The sequence below is a fragment of the Lagenorhynchus albirostris genome, chromosome 9 (assembly GCF_949774975.1).
Source record: "Lagenorhynchus albirostris chromosome 9, mLagAlb1.1, whole genome shotgun sequence".
NCBI classification, from domain to species: Eukaryota; Metazoa; Chordata; class Mammalia; order Artiodactyla; family Delphinidae; genus Lagenorhynchus; species Lagenorhynchus albirostris.
This window is the reverse complement of record NC_083103.1, coordinates 5,798,236-5,814,922: the sequence shown is the minus strand read 5'-3', so window position 1 is coordinate 5,814,922 and position 16,687 is coordinate 5,798,236. Positions and strand designations below refer to the sequence as shown.

The following is a 16,687-nucleotide window of genomic DNA, read 5'->3' as shown; positions in this document are numbered from 1 at the left end:
CCAGAATTTCTCAAGGTCGTTGGCAGTTTGGCTGAAAATCTTCCTTAAAAACGCCGAGGGCTTCGTTAACCGAACCCGACGCCCTGGGAAGCCCTCGTGTTCTGTTGCATCAGCTGACCTTGCCCAGGGGAGCCACAAGCCTTCAGAGAGGGCGGCTGCTCTGCGGACGGATGGGACTCCCCCACTGGCTGGGTTCCCCCGGGGGGAGAGGCCCCTTGGAGGAGCCAGGGCACAGCCAGCCTCCGGTCACCTGCCTCGGGGACGCCACTTTGCCTTGCTCAGTGCCAGTGGCACACGTGAGCAAAAATCTCCTTTTCTGACCTCAGAGATGGGGGAGTGATGAGCAAGAGAAAAGCAACTGCCACCGCCCAAAGATCCCTTATCCGGTTTCCTCTCCAGGGAGCCGACAGGCCCAGAGAGGCCCGTTTGCTATTTTTGCAAATGCCAGCTGACAGATCCCTTTCCTTGGCCCCGGGTTGTGCATTAGAGACGGGGAGGAAGACGGCTTTGACTCTCACTTGGGACGTGTAAACAATGCCAGCAAGAATGAGGCACAGGGAGGCGGGGAGTGTTGGGAACACCTGCTTCTCCCCCGCTGCCTCTCAGCGTGACTCCACAGGCAGTCTCGACTTCTCTTCCAGCTTCAAGCCTCCCCCCAACACTGAATGGATAAGCTCAGTGTTCTTTCCTTCCAGAAGGGAGTGGTGACGATTCAGTCAAGAGGGTGCTGACAACAACCTGGGGCACGAGGCAGGGGAGGTAGTGACATCGTCTGCCAGGCCCGGTGACCTGCCCTGCCCCTGCGGCTTCTACAACATCCAACACTCGCCGAGCTCCACCTCCGTGCCAGGCCGGTGCCAGCAGGTGGGGACACAGCGGGGAACAGCGCAGCTAGCAGAGTCCCTACTCTTTCCCAGGCATTGGGCTCCGCACGTACTAACTCAGGTCAGCCTCACAGCTGCTTATCACTCCCTTTGACAGAAGGAACCAGGCACAGTGGGATTAAGTCACACTCAAGGTCAGCCAGCAGGGGCAGTTCTGAGCCCACTTTGTATGTCTCCTAGAGCAAGAGCGCTGACCCATTAGGGTGTCCTCACCTAACTAAAGGAATAAGTTATGGTTTTCATCAGAAGCACAGCGTGACAGGCACTTGGAAACCAAAAGCCAAAACCCCACTCCTGATAAAAATGCGTTACTGCCTGAACTTCGGCAGGGCCACCAGAGGGGCTCTGCACTTCTCACCAGGGAGCAGGCTAACGGAGCCAGCCATCACGTGTCCCTGATGAGCTAGGGCAGTTTCAATTCATCCAATAATCATCAAAATGTCACTAGAGGTCCCAATCCTTCAGACCTAAACTACACCTCCCAGGCTGCCTCTTGCAACCAAGAGCAGCACAAAATTCCGCTGTCAAGCCATCACCATCCAAATTTTGGTCCAGACGATAAAGCCACTGGGCTCAAGGGTGGACGTGCTCTCAGCCAGAGCAGCCTTGCTGGGATCAGGGTAGGCGGCCACCTGAATAGCTGTTGTAGCCAAGCATCGGGCCCTGGAATGTTCCTTCGAGGATCTGTATTGCTTCCACCCTAAATATCCCTGTTCTTCACACAGCAGCTCCTGCAGACTCAGAGGGCAACTGTGGGCAGGAGGCACAGAGGAAAGTAAAGCTGTGGCCCTGCTTTGGGGGTGGCTGGCTGATGTGTTAGTTTTGGAAGCCCACAGACTGAACTGCCCGCCCCCAGTCCCCAAGTACCTGAGCACGTCCATCTCAGACGTGTGTTGGAGCAGCCAGGTGGGGTGAGAAGGAGGGAGAGCGGGTCAGAAACAGGCCCCAGGAATCTCCAAGTTAACTAGTGAGGCTCCTACACAATTACTTCCTACTACCCACCCCCAGCACTAGCACCCCTACCAGGCTTTATCCCCTGCCCCCAGCCGGCCTCAGCGGCTGGCTGCAAGCAAAAGCAGGTCAGAACCAGAAAGAAAGAGTTCTTGGTGGAGGACTCCACACTGTGGCAGAAGCGAGCCTCTGATGGATGGGGCTGCTCTCGGGGAGCCTTCCTTCCAGGCAGCTCCGCGCTGTCCTAAACGTGTCGGATGGTGGCCCGGGGCTGGAGGCCAACGGGGACAGATGAAAGGGAAAGACTCCGCCTGACTTTCAGGGCTGCAGCGGCTGATATCAAAGCGCCCAAGAGAGGACAGACCAAGGCCGAGATTTCTGAGCAGGGGGAGCTGAAGGGAGGACAGGAGAAACAACGAAGGTGACAGATGAAGAAGAAAGGGGCGCGAGAACATCAAAGGCAGGAAGAGACCCGGAGCGGAAACAGCGCGGGGCCTGGGGCAGCACAGCCCACCTCCCACCCTGAGCGGCGGGGCTCTGCGTCGCCCCTGGCAACCCTCGATTTAGGCGGCAGGCAGAGGGGAGAGGGGGTAACAGCAGCACCTGGGACAACGGGCCCCGCGTTGGCCAAGGGGATTTGTGGACTGGGAAACGGGGGAGGCTCAGAGAGAGAGGCGCATGAGGGCTGATCAAGGCCCGCAAGGGAGTGGCAGGAAGCACAGGGTGAGGAGGGGGCCCGGTGGGCACAGCAGCGGCTGCCCTGTCCCAGCCTCATTTGAGGGCAAGGAGACTTTCAAGGCAAACACTGCCCCCTGGTGCAAAAGGAGTGCTACTGCCAACCTGTGCACGCCTGCCTGGGGACCTGAACGTCGGGCCAGGCTCACAGCCGGAAAGCCACTCGCGCGAATTTCTCCACATCCTTTAGATCCCACTCAGGAAGGTCTTCCTGGACTCCTCCACCACCCCAGGCTGCTCAGACACCCTTCCTCGGGCGGCCATCTGTCTTCACCGCAGCTCTGTCACTGTCCCTGCCACAACCCCTGTCCTCCTGCTTGTGGGGGTTCTCGGTGAGGTCGCGTCTGCGTCTGTGTCCTCAAGGAGCCCTTAGCGTTCCCCTGGTGGCGCAGTGCTTAAGAATCCGCCCGCCAATGGAGGGGACACGGGTTCGAGCCCTGGTCCGGGAAGATCCCACATGCCGCGGAGCAACTAAGCCCGTGCACCACAACTACTGAGCCTGTGTGCTGCAACTACTGAGCCTGCACGCTGCAACAATGACCAAACGCAGCCGAAAATAAAAAATAAAGAAATTTATTCTAAAAAAATGAAATTAAAAAAAAAAGGAGCACTTAATGTTATAACGATTTGCTGACCCGTCTCACCAGACACTGTGAGGACTTGGCGACAGGATTCTCAGTCTGTTTTGTCCCCCAGTGTCTCCCTAGCACTCTGCCCAGTGCCTGACACCGACATTAAATGTCTGGGGAATGAATGAGTGAATGAATGAATGACTGCTCCAGGCCACAGGAGCTTGCAGAGTACTGTGAGCCCAGAAATACTGTGGAGCGGCTAGACAATGAATAAGGCATGGCCCCTCCTGGGAGCAGCACACACAAGCTAAAGGGACACATGAGTGTCCCTTACACACAGATAAGAGCCCAAAGTGTTGACAAGGAAGGTCAAAGGGGCAAGGTCAGCAAAATATACCTCCCAGCCCGAGGGTGAGAACCAGGACAGCATTTCAGGGCTGAGAGGGTGACAGGCACTAAAGACTCAATTCTAACCATGGCTGGACGATGCTTTGCAGGGAGACGGACACCAAAACACAGCAGACATGCAGGTGGTCCAGAAAGCTCCCTGACACCTTCATGGCACACCCACCCCAGCTGGCGAGTCACACAGGACCTTGTCCCCACTCGCTCACTCAGGTCACCCCAGTTTCAAGGTGGTAGGAAAGTGGACACCAGTGTATGGGCTGAATCTTGTTCCCCAAAGAGATACGTGGGAGTGCCAATCCCTAAGACCTCAGAATGTGACTTTAGTTGGAAATAAGGTCCTTTTTTTTTTTTCTTTTTGGGCCGCTCTGCACAGTATTCAGAATCTTAGTTCCCTGATCAGGGATCGAACCCGTGCCCCCTGCAGTGGAAGTGCAGAGTCCTAACCACTAGACCACCAGGGAATTCCCCAAAATTAGGTCTTTACAGAGGTAATCAGTGAAAATGAGGTCACTAGGGTGGGCCCAAATCCAATATGTTTGGTGTCCTTATAAAAAGATGAAATTTGAACATAGAGACAGACACACGCAGATGGAAGACCATGTGGAGACACACAGGGAGAAGACAGCCATGTGCCTGGAGAGAACGCCAAGGATTGCTGGAAACACCGGAACCTGGAAGAGATAAGGAAGGATCCCCCCCCAGAACTGTCAGAGGGACCGTGGCCCTGCCGACACCTTGACTTTGGACTTCTGATCTCCAGGCTGTGAGACGATAAATCTCTGTCGTAAGCCATCCCGTTTTGGGTTCTTTGCTATGGCAGCCTTAGGAAACTAACAGACCCATGTTCCCCATAAATGACCAGAACCTATAGAGACCCTAAAACCAGGGGCTGGGGAGTACAGGGTACTAAAAACGCTCCCTCAAGAATTCCCTGGTGGTCCAGTGGTTAGGACTCCACACTTCCACTGCAGGGAGCACGGCTTCAATCCCTGGTCAGGGAACTAGGATCCCGCAAGCCACACGGCGCGGCCAAAAATTGTTTTTAAAAATAAAACATAACCCCCCCCCCTTCTCTCACCCGCTCATCCTGAAGCAGGCCAAGCGGGGGCCTTCAGAGCACAGAGCTATTTAGGACTGTGATCAGCACCCTCTCTGGGCCAGGAAAGGCCGAGTGGGTGGCAGCAAAAACGAGCCTGTGAACTGTGCCAATGCCAACACATGGCTGCACGGAGAGAGGGCAGAGCCAGCAGGAAGACCTCCTGAAGAAACACACCAGGGACGAATCAAAGGACAAGGAGGAAGGAGGGAGGTGGTTCAGGCGTGGGGACAGGGGGAGCAAAGACGAAGGACCAAACAGCCTGGCAAATGTCCACTGAGGCCAGAGGCAGGGAGTGAGGATGCCCAGGAGACCAAGCGCAGACACCTAGACTCCAGGTCACGAGCCTGCATGTGCAGCAAGGGGCGCAGACTTACCCTCAATGTCAGGGGATGTGACCCAGGAAACTAGGCAGGGGAGGAGGGATTTGCAATTTAGAGGGACCACTCTGACTGTTCTGAGGAAGACGAATTTGAGGAGGAAAGACTAGAGGTGGAAGAAAAACAAGGAAGATGTTCTAATGTAGGCAAGAAACATGCCGGAAGTACTCCTCCAGAACCTGTTCGACGAGGGGTAAAGAGGCCACAGGTAAGGGTGGCTCTTGGCTCCTGTTTTAAGGGAAGGGGTGAACAGTGGCAATGCCAAGTTAAGGAACACAGAAGCGGATGTAGGTAGCGCCCGGCAAGTTCAATTTTGACCCTGATGAGCTTGAATTAACTGCAAGCTATCCAGCTGGGGAGTCCAAACAGGCTGCTGGACGTGAGTCTGACGTTGAAGGAGAACTCTGAGCAGGAGAGGGAGGTCTGGGAGCCACGTCCTGCTGGGACATGAGGGCAGGAAGGATGGATGGGGCGGCCAGAAACACCCACGGGCCAGGATGAGCCGAGGGACACCCAGGGACCAGCCAGGGCCGTGGGCGCATGGTGAGGGCCGGGGCTCTGAGGAATGTCAATGTCTAAGGCAGCAGAGCTCTGATAAGGAGTGAAAAAAACAGACATGGGGTTTGACAGCAGAGGGCTCACTGGTGGCCGCAGCGGTGGCTCAGAGGGGGTAGAGGTAAAAGTGAGTTAGTGGGAGGTGAGGAGGTCTCCGCTGTAAACTCCCCAATGTCCGGACAAGGACATCTTAACTTAATGTTCAAGTAAGAAGAGGAGAAATGCAGGATGAGCACTTGAGGATCCTAGACGATCCTAGAGGGTACTAGGATCGAGGTTCCCTCCCTCCCTCCCTCCCTCCCTCCCTCCCTCCCTTCATTCCTTCCTCCCTTTCTTTCTTTCTTTTTCTTTTCTTTATGAAACATTTGAAAAATACAGACAATACAGCTAGCAATAAATATAAGACCCAGAAACTCAGAATAAACTGATGTCACTATGTTGACATATTTGCTTCCCATTTTACGGTAAGAACTAGGTCTGGTGAAATGTATGGATTGAACACAGGGGTTCATTTCTACCCTTCTGAAATCCCACTAAAACATCGGTAAAAGGATCTTTTTAAAAAGAGCACAAACCCCCAAGGACAAATGGGAAAGCCAAGGGCAGCAGATGAGAGAGGCCCCTAAAACTGAACGAGGCACAGCATGTGGACAAGTGGCAATGACGGGGGGTGGGGGGTGGAGAGCACGCAGAGGAATCCACAGAGTGAGCAAATGCGAGTTGCAGGCTCCCGGGAAGTTCAGAACTTAGTGGGTCGGCTGGACAGTGGGGCTGCAAACTGAAGGCCGGTTACAGTCTAAGGGAGGAAGAGCCCCAGACCCATCTCTGCACCACACCCCAGCAGAACCACAGGAACAGCAAACAGCCTCAGCCCTGCTGAGTCCAGCGCAGTCACTGGCTGAATCCTCGCAGCGACCCCTGCGACGGTTCACCTGCGTTCCCAGGTCTAGAGCCGTGGGAACTGAGGCGCAGGCAGGACAGATGGAGTCATGTGCCCAAGAGCACGCTGCTAGGAAGTGTCAAAGCCAGGTGGACCGGTTATGGGCATCCAGGGCCCCGCTCCTGACTGCCAGGCACTGGCGCCTTTCAGAAGACGAGAGGTTGGGTTCCTGGAAAGGCTCCACTGTGGCCACGAGGCCCAGCCAGGGGAGAGGCGGCAGACAGGGCACCAGACGGCGCTGCAGACAGCAGGGGAGATGGCAAAGCCCTCGGCTACCACGAAGTGGTTCCCAGGCTGATGGCTAGGGAGCACCCTGAGGGCTCCTCTCTAGGAAACCACCCGCCCAGGACGGACGCCCCGTGGCTACAGACACGTAGTCGGCACCCAAAGAAAGGGGTGGCCTGCAGCCTCCTCTCAAGGTGAGGACAACTGGTCCATAAGCCCCACCGTGCCCAGGCTTTCCCATCGGCTTCAGTATGAAGGGACAGCCAAAATCACCAGATGTTTGAGGACAGAGCCAAAAAAATTCACCAAAACAAACTGGGAATAAAAACATGGGACTCTGAGGAGAAAGTAATAGAGAGAGCAGATACTTAGAAAAAAACCACTATAATTAATCTCAGAGAAGTAAGAGAAGCTATAGCACTGCGAGGTGGCAGCTATTTTAAAAAGGCAATGAGAAAGAGCTCTAGGGAATTAAAAATAGCATTGCAGACATTTTTAAACATAATAAATAGAAGAATTAGAAGACAGTGGAGGACATCACCCAGAAAGCATAACAAAAAGACTGACATATGGCAAATAGGAGAAAAGGTAAGAAAATAAGAGGCTGAGTCCGGGGAGCCCACCCTCAGCCCCCCGGGGGGGAGCAGGGCAGAGTCAGCCAGCATCACCTCCTGCACCTCGTGCACTTGTGGCTGTGAGGACCCTTTGAGCCCCAGCACGATGCCCAAAGTCCTGCCTGGAAGTAAGATCAGGGGGATCCTGTTAACTTCCTGTATCACAGAGTGGGTGGCTTAAAACGACCAAAATGTATTCTCTTTTAGTTCTGGAGGCCAGAGTTCAGCATCGGTTTCACTGGGCCCAAATCGAGGTGCAGGCAGGGTCATATCCACTCCGGAGGCTGCAGGGGAGTGTCTTTCCTTGCCTCCTCCAGCTTCTGCTGCTGCCAGAATGCCTCTTCTTATGGCCACATCACTCCAGTCTCTGCCTCTGTCATCACTTGGCCTTCTAGAACCGCAATGTGTGTCTAACCTCCTGCATTTCCCTTCTGAGGACACCTGCGATGGCATTTAGGGCCCCCGGATAATCCAGGGTCACCTCCCCATGTCAAGATCCTTCACTTTGTCATATCTGCAAAGACCCTTTTCCCTGATAATGTGACACTTACAGGTGCCAGGGATGAGGACCTAGACATCTTTGGGGGCCGTCACTCAGCCAACTACACTCCTGAAGAGAAGAAGGAGGCCACAGTAACGCTGAGCCACTTCTGAGGGAAACGCTCTCCAACCCATAATTTTCTACCCGGTTAGACCATCAATCAAGTGTGAGGGCAAAATAAAGGTATTTTCAGACCTGCTTGGCCTAGGAAAGTTTACCACCCTCGCGTGCATTTTCCCAGGAAACTCTTGGGAGATGAGCACCAACGAAACAAGGGAGTAGATAAACCAAGACCGAGAAGCCTGGGAGCCAGCACAGAAGGAAGCCCGGGGAGTTCTCAGGGGATGGTGAGAACTGCTTCTCCAGACAACAGCACGGGCTGGGAAGCTTCCAGAGATGGGGCTCCAAGGGGGCAATCGGGGGTCTAAATAAACAAACAAAAAGGCTGGATGACCTGATGTCTCTGAAAAAATGGGGAGGAGATGGCAGTTTTTATAGTTCGTCTGGGGATGAAGGAATGAGGTAAAGAGCAACTCCAGGAAACTGAGAAGTTATACAGGAAAACGTTACCACGTATATACTTGGTGTTCTCAACTGTGGATATTTACTTGATTTTAATAATGTAAAAACTGAAAATGTACTTTTAAATGGTTACGTAACCATGCGGGAAGGAGGAGAGCAGAGAAAGTGGGTATGTCTGGGCTGGGGGGTAAAAGCGAGCTAAACCTTCCACAGGAGGAGATCAGAAAACAGAGCCGAATGCTGTTTGGAAACAGGAGGGTAGGCTGCTAGGAGTTACAGAGATGGAGCATCCCTGGAAAGCGGCTCAGCTCAGGTGAAAGACTGGCCTTGTACTGGATGAAGAGCGCCTCCCTCCTCTGAGAGCAAAGCTCTAGTGCCAGTGTCAAATACCCCAGCACCGGCTGGGACCCAGGCATCACCCAATGCACTGACCCTGCCAAGGGCTAAGATGACCAGTGGCTTTTGCGCTCCGGCTCTCTGGGCTGACAGGGCAAGACATCACGTTCAGAGAGGCACAGCCAGAGAAGCAGCAGCCCAGGGAAGGCAGACCTGTAGACGGCCGTGCTTCCTGTTCACACCCAAACTCCTGGTTAGCCACAGCCACTCCAAGAAGCAGGATGAGACTAAGCTTTATGAAAAATATCTGGCCGGTCAGATCAGCAAAAGATACAGATTAGAAAAAGCAATGGCGTTTCCCTGTGAGGGGGGTTAAAAAAATTTTAGACAGTTTTCTGAATGAGTTGGTTTAGGTCAAATGAGTCTTCTGGAATAGCTAAATATTAGACTGATTGTATGAGATTTCTTAAGTTTCTGCTGTGATCTACCTGTATCTTGGCATGTTCCTACCAAGGTTGTGTTAATATTCTTTCTTTAGAGGAGAAGAGCAAAAGTTAGACATGTTTGGAATTTAGATATTAAGTATGTTTTACTTTAAAATGTACCATGATGGACTTCCCTGGTGGCGCAGTGGTTAAGACTCGGTGCTTCCACTGCTGGGAGCGTGGGTTTGATCCCTGGTCAGGGAACTAGGATCCTGCATGCCGCGCGGTACAGCCAAAAAATAAATTAAACAAACAAAAAAAGTACCATGAATCAGAGACTGGTAGCCCTCAGCACAATCTGGCCAGAGAAATGTGAGCAGCAAGACTGATTACTTCAATCTCCTCCTGGGCGCCTGACTCTTTTCTCAACCGAGATAAAGTCGCTGAGCCAAGGGCCGCCAGATTCAGCCAATTAAAATGCCAAGTGTCCAGTTAGAATCTGAATTTCAGCTAGACTGCATTTTAAAAAATGTACAAGTATATCCTGTGTAATATTTGGAGCATACTTAACACTACTAAATTATTGGTTTACCTGAAATTTGAATTCAACTAGCCATTTTAATAAACTAGCCATTTGAATTTAACCAGTATTTTATCTGGCAGCCCCAATGCACCAACAGTGCCGAGGCCCTGACTGGATCTTAAGGAGAAAAAAAAAAAAACACGTAAAGAGAATTCCCAGATGTTGACGTAACAGGGCAGGGAAAACACAGTGGTAAGACCCCAGGGGTCGAACGGCCTGGGTTCCAGTCAGGGCTCCACCAAGCCCACTAGCTCTGGGCAAGCTGTTTAATCTCCAGGCCTGAATTTCTTCATCTGTAAAATCAGGGATAATAACAGTAATGTGCATAGGCTTGTTACAAAGATCAAACGAGTTAATGCATGTAACGTGCTCAGAAGAGTGTCTGGCACATAACGGGCCTCTATTATAAACGTCAGCTTTCAGTGTCAGCAATGCAGAGGCTGAACAGGGGACCTGGTCCTGCTTCTGACGGGCAGAGGTGGGCAGGGCCAGGGCCATGAGGAGAGAACCACAGGCCAGCCCAGCTGGGCTGCGGCTTGCTTGTGGAGATGATGCTTTGAAGCACAACTTGACCCTCATAGCCTCCTTAGTCAGAGCAAGTCAGATGACCTAAGAAATGGGGTCCTCCCGCCCACACACATCCTTTGGGGGAGGATCTATCATGAGCCACCCGCACCAGGCACAGAATGATCGCTCCCACCGGCTCCCTGACTCTGCCCCTTTCCAACTCAGTGCTCAGTGACATTGAGTAACAGCCTGAAACTGATCACAGTGGGCATCTGTACACCACAGAAATCTGCAAATGCTACAACCAGGGCCCTTTCCTCACCTCCCCGGGAGCCACAGATGAAAAGAACACCTAGACGGGCTAAGCATCCCAAAGTGACCTGGAGACAGGCAGTAAGAGTGGGCTGGGTGAGTGGTGGTACCCCCTCTCCACTTGCCCGTTTGGCTACAGACCCCAAATAAAAAGGCCTCTGTGGGAGGTTTATAGCAATACAATCTTACCTCAGGAAACAAGAAAAATCTCAAATAAACAACCTAAACTTACACCTAAAGCAACTAGAGAAAGAGGAACAAACAAAACCCAAAGTTAGTAGAAGGAAAGAAATCATAAAGATCAGAGCAGAAATAAATGAAATAGAGATGAAGAAATCAGTAGAAAAGATCAATGAAACTAAAAGCTGGTTCTTTGAAAAGATAAGCAAAATGGATAAACCTTTAGCCAGACTCAGGAAGAAAAAAAGGGAGAGGGCCTAAATCAATAAAATTAGAAATGAAGAAGTTACAACTGACACCACAGAAATACAAAGGATCATAATAGAATACTACAAGCAACTATATGCCAATAAAATGGACAACCTAGAAGAAATGGTCAAATTCTTAGAAAGGTACAATCTTCCAAGACTGAACCAGGAAGAAAGAGAAAATATGAACAGACCAATCACAAGTACTGAAATTGAAACTGTGATTTAAAAACTTCCAACAAACAAAAGTCCAGGACCAGATGGCTTCACAGGTGAATTCTATCCAACATTTAGAGAAGAGTTAAAACCTATCCTTCTGAAACTATTCCAAAAAATTGCAGAGGAAGGAACACTCCCAAACTCATTCTATGAGGCCACCATCACCCTGATACCAAAACCAGACAAAGATACCACACAAAAAAGAAAAGTACATGCCATGTTCATCACTGATGAACACAGACCCAAAAATCCTCAACAAAATACTCGCAAACCAAATTCAACAATACACTAAAAAGATCATACACCATGATCAAGTGGGATTTACCCCAGGGATGCAAGGATTTTTCAATATCCGCAAATCAATCAGTGTGATACACCACATCAACAAATTGAAGAATAAAGACCACATGCTGGGCCTTCCCTGGTGGCACAGTGCTTAAGAATCCGCCTGCCAATGCAGGGGACAAGGGTTCGAGCCCTGGTCCGGGAAGATCCCACATGCTGCAGAGCAAATAAGCTTGTGCGCCACAACTACTGAGCCTGTGCTCTAGAGCCCGTGAGCCACAGCTACTGAGCCCATGTGCCTAGAGCCCATGCTCCACAACAAGAGAAGCCACCGCAATGAGAAGCCCATGCACCGCAACAAAGAGTAGCCCCTGCTCTCCACAACTAAAGAAAGCCCGCACGCAGCAATGAGGACCCAATGCAGCCAAAAAAATAAATGAATAAATAAATTTTTAAAATATTTTTTAAAAACCCATATGATCACCTCAATAGATGCAGAAAAAGCTTTTGACAAAATTCAACATCTATTTATGATAAACACTCTCCAGAAAGTGGGCATAGAGGGAACTTATCTCAACATAATGAAGACCATATATGACAAACCCACAACTAACATCATACTCAATGGTGAAAAGCTGAAAGCATCTGCTCTAAGATCAGGAACAAGACAAGGATGTCCACTCTTGCCACTTCTTTTCCACATAGTTTGGAAGTCCTAGCCACAGCAATCAGAGGAGAAAAAGGAATAAAAGGAATCCAAATTGGAAAAGAAGAAGTAAAACTGTCACTGTTTGCAGATGACATGATACTATACATAGAGAATCCTAAAGATGCTACCAGAAGACTACTGGAGCTCATCAATGAATTTGGTAAAGTTAGAGGATACAAAATTAATACACAGAAATCTCTTGCATTTCTACACACTAACAATGAAAGATCAGAAAGAGAAATTAAGGAAACAATCCCATTTATCATCACATCAAAAAGAATAAAATAGGGCTTCCCTGGTGGCACAGTGGTTGAGAGTCCGCCTGCTGATGCAGGGGACACGGGTTCATGCCCCGGTCTGGGAAGATCCCACATGCCGCGGAGCAGCTAGGCCCGTGAGCCATGGCCGCTGAGCCTGCGCGTCCGGAGCCTGTGCTCCACAATGGGAGAGGCCACAACAGTGAGAGGCCCGCGTACCGCAAAAAAATAAATAAATAAAATAATAAAAATAAAATAAACCTACCTAAGGAAGCAAAAGACCCGTACTCCGAAAAGTATAAGATGCTGATGAAAGAAATTGAAGATGACACAAACAGATGGAAAGATATACCATGTTCTTAGATTGGTAGAATCAATATTGTCAAAATGATTATACTACCCAAGGCAATCTACAGATTCAGTGCAATCCCTATCAAATCATGAATGGCATTTCTCACAGAATTAGAACAAACAATTTTTAAATTTGTAAGGAAACACAAAAGACCCCAAATAGCCAAAGCAAACCTGAGAAAGAAAAACAGAGCTGGAGGAATCAGGCTCCCTGACTTGACTATACTACAAAGCTACAGCAATCAAAACAGTATGGTGCTGGCACAAAAACAGAAATACAGATCAATGGAACAGAATAGAAAGCCCAGAAATAAATCCATGCACCTATGGTCAATTAATCTATGACAAAGGAGGCAAGAATATACAATGGAGAAAAGACAGCCTCTTCAATAAGTGGTGCTGGGAAAACTGGACAGCTACATGTAAAAGAATGAATTAGAACATTCTCTAACACCATACACAAAAATAAATCAAAATGGATTAGAGACATAAATGTAAGACTGGACACTATAAAACTCTTAGAGGAAAACAAAGGCAGAACACTCTGACATAAATCACAGCAGTATCTTTTTGGATCCACCTCCTAGAGAAATAGAAATAAAAACAAAAATAAACAAATGGGGCCTAATTAAACTTAAAAGATTTTGCATAGCAAAGGAAACCATAAACAAAACGAAAAGACAACCCACAGAATGGGAGAAAATATTTGCAAATGAAGCAACCAACAAGGGATTAATCTCCAAAATATACAAACAGTTCATGCAGCTCAATATCAAAAAATAAACAACCCAATCAAAAAATGGGCAGAAGATCTAAATAGACATTCCTCCAAAGAAGACATACAGATGGCCAAAAAGCACATGAAAATATGCTCAACATTGCTAATTATTAGAGAAATGCAAATCAAAACCATAATGAGGTATCACCTCACACCAGTCAAAATGGCCATCATCAAAGTCTACAAACAAATGCTGGAGAGGGTGTGGAGAAAAGGGAACCCTCTTGCATTGCTGGTGGGAATGTACATTGGTACAACCACTCTGGAGAACAGTATGGAGGTTCCTTTAAAAACTAAAAATAGAACTACCATATGATCCAGCAATCCCATTCCTGGGCATATATCTGGAGAAAAACATAATTTGAAAAGATATATGCATCCAATGTTCATAACAGCACTATTCACAATAGCCAAGACATGGAAGCAACCTAAATGTCCATTGACAGAGGAATAGATAAAGAAGCTGTGGTACATATATACAATGGAATATTACTCAGCCATAAAAAAGAATGAAATAGTGCCATTTGCAGCCACATGGCATTATTATTATAATCTCTGATAGAGATTATCATACTAAGTGAAGTAAGTGAGACAAAGACAAATATCATATGATATAACTTATATGTGGAATCTGAAAATATGACACAAATGATCTTATTTACAAAAGAGGAACAGACTCACAGACTTAGAAAACAAACTCATAGTTACCAAAGGGGAAAGGTGGGGGGTGTGGAGGGATAAATTAGGAGTTTGGAATTAACATATACACATTACTATATATATATTAGATAATCAACAAGGACCTACTGTATAATATAGGGAACTCTACTCAACTTTCTGTAATAACCTATATGGGAAAAGAATGGATATATATATATGTATAAATGAATCACTTTGCTGTACACCTGAAACTAACACAACATTGTAAAACAATTATACTCCAATAAAAAATAAAATTTAATTTTAAAAAAAGAGGCCTCTGTGTCTTTTGTAGAAGCCTCTTGTACAGAGCATTTAATTCAGTCAAAACATGAGGATGAGCTAAGGAAGAAATGAATCAGAAACTCTCTATGCTCAAGGCAGTTCAGAAGCCATCCTGCAACACTAATGAACCTGTGAGGATACCAAAATAAAGATTCCTTTGATAATCTCATTTAACAACGTGAAAATTAGTCTTTGCTTTTTAAGGGACTGATTTCCTTACTCATATACCCTTGACACCTTTTCTCTCTCCCCACCCCACCCCCTTCACTCTTTCTTAACCAACAGAGGCATTTGCAGGTTGAAATGTGAGGATTTAAAATAACAGCTGTTGCACATACATGTCAAATGTCTATTCTGTAACAGAACTTACCCCCTCCCTCCCCCATCCCAGATGACACACACTCCCCCAAACCCAACCAAACACCTCTTGTCTTCCATCCCCAGGGAACTAGGGCTTCAGTTTGGGGGTCATCTTTGTCCTTCCCTCTCCCTCTCCCACCATCTAGTCAAGAAGGCCCATCAGTTCTTCCTCGGAAATCGCTCACGTTCTCCTTGCTTTCATTTCCACTAACCCATCCTAGATCACCCCCTTCTTCCTACCTGAACTGCTGTAAAGGCCTCCTAACCATGACCAACCATTACCATTGGTTGGCTTTAGCTACGGATCCAGGCTATATACTGAGGACAGCATCCCCGGTGCAGGCATTCTTTCACTCTCTTTTTAAAACCCTCCACGACCCTTACTGCCTACAGGTAAGAATCTCGCCTCACATCATTAGTCCAACCTGCCTGTCGAGCCTCATTTCCCATCACTCCTCAGCCTCCTGGGTCCTGTAACTCCAGCCAAACTGCCTCCTCCTTGTTCCCAAATAATCCAAGCACGTTCCCGTCTTCCTCAGAGCACTCCTTCCACCAAGATGCTCCCCACCTGGATGCCCTTTTCCCTGTGCAAAGCCCACTCATGTCTGGGTTATGTGTCTAATTTTTCTCCCTCCCGAAATCCCACCAAAACTTTAGTAAGAGGTTTTTGTTTTTTAAGCTATAAATCCCCAAGGACAGAGAGACCAGGAAGGGAGACCACAGCAACATAACTGTGGAAGCAGCTTGGGTTAACTGTCCTCGTGGCCCTACCTGGCAGTGGGGAAGGCTGCTCATCCACCAGTTTCCACCACCAAGAAGCTAGGGAACTGTGGCTCCAGGTCCCCCGGGATGGGATGAATGGGCTGATACGTACAATGGAAGCTGGGTGAAAGCTTTTGAGAAGCAGTTAGATCCCTAGATCCGTCCCCCCACCTCATGCTGCTGGAGACCACCCCTCTCCCACCCTCTCCTGAAGAACAGAGGTTTGCTCTCTGGAGAGGACGAAGCTCAGGGTCTGCACTGGGGGGTGCAAGGCACAGGTGAGGGCCTGGGTACCTTGCCAAAAACAGGAGAGGAAAGTTAAGTGAGCCTATGCATCCTGTCCCCTTGCCCACTCAGCTCCTAGAACACCCTTCCCCTCCTCTGAGACCTGACCCAGCCCAAGAGGGGAGGCCTCAGGATATTGACACTGAGGTTCCCCAACAAATAGCATGCCTCATCACCACTGTGCACCTCAGAAACTGGACTCCCAGGCAGCTTTTAGCCCCTACTAGTCACTGTGAACCGGCAACCAAAGATCACTGGGCAGCCGAGGACAGATTCCTTCAAAGAGAGACCAAAGGAAAGTAGCAGAAAAAAGCAACTTGGAGGAAACAGCCAATGCAAGGAGAAGAAAACTTAAACAAACATGGCATTAATATCCTCAGAGAAACAAGAAAAGATTACATAGGTGGAACTGTAGGATGTTATGCACATATTTTTAAAGACCCATTCAGAGAGCAAGAAAAGCTCTTGGAAATTAAAATATAATGGGAAAAACAAACAAAAAAATCAATAGAAGGGTTGGAAGATTAGGTAAAGGAAATCTCCTAGAAACTGAAACAAAAAGACAAAGAAACGGAAAGTGGGCAAGAAAGGCAAGAGAGGGCTTCCCTGGTGGCGCAGTGGTTAAGAATCGCCTGCCAATGCAGGGGACACGGGTTCAGGCCCTGATCTGGGAAGATCCCACA

At 48.8% G+C, this 16,687-nt stretch overlaps 1 protein-coding gene and 1 non-coding gene across 5 annotated transcripts in view; both read right to left on the bottom strand.

The window, feature by feature from the left end:
- The window catches only part of PC (pyruvate carboxylase), a 106,483-nt gene that overhangs the window by 29,034 nt on the left and 60,762 nt on the right, over window positions 1–16,687 (bottom strand). The gene's annotated exons all lie outside the window — the stretch shown is intronic.
- On the bottom strand, window positions 3,939–4,011 carry TRNAG-UCC (transfer RNA glycine (anticodon UCC)). The gene has a single exon. It is a non-coding gene; the product is annotated as a tRNA-Gly (tRNA).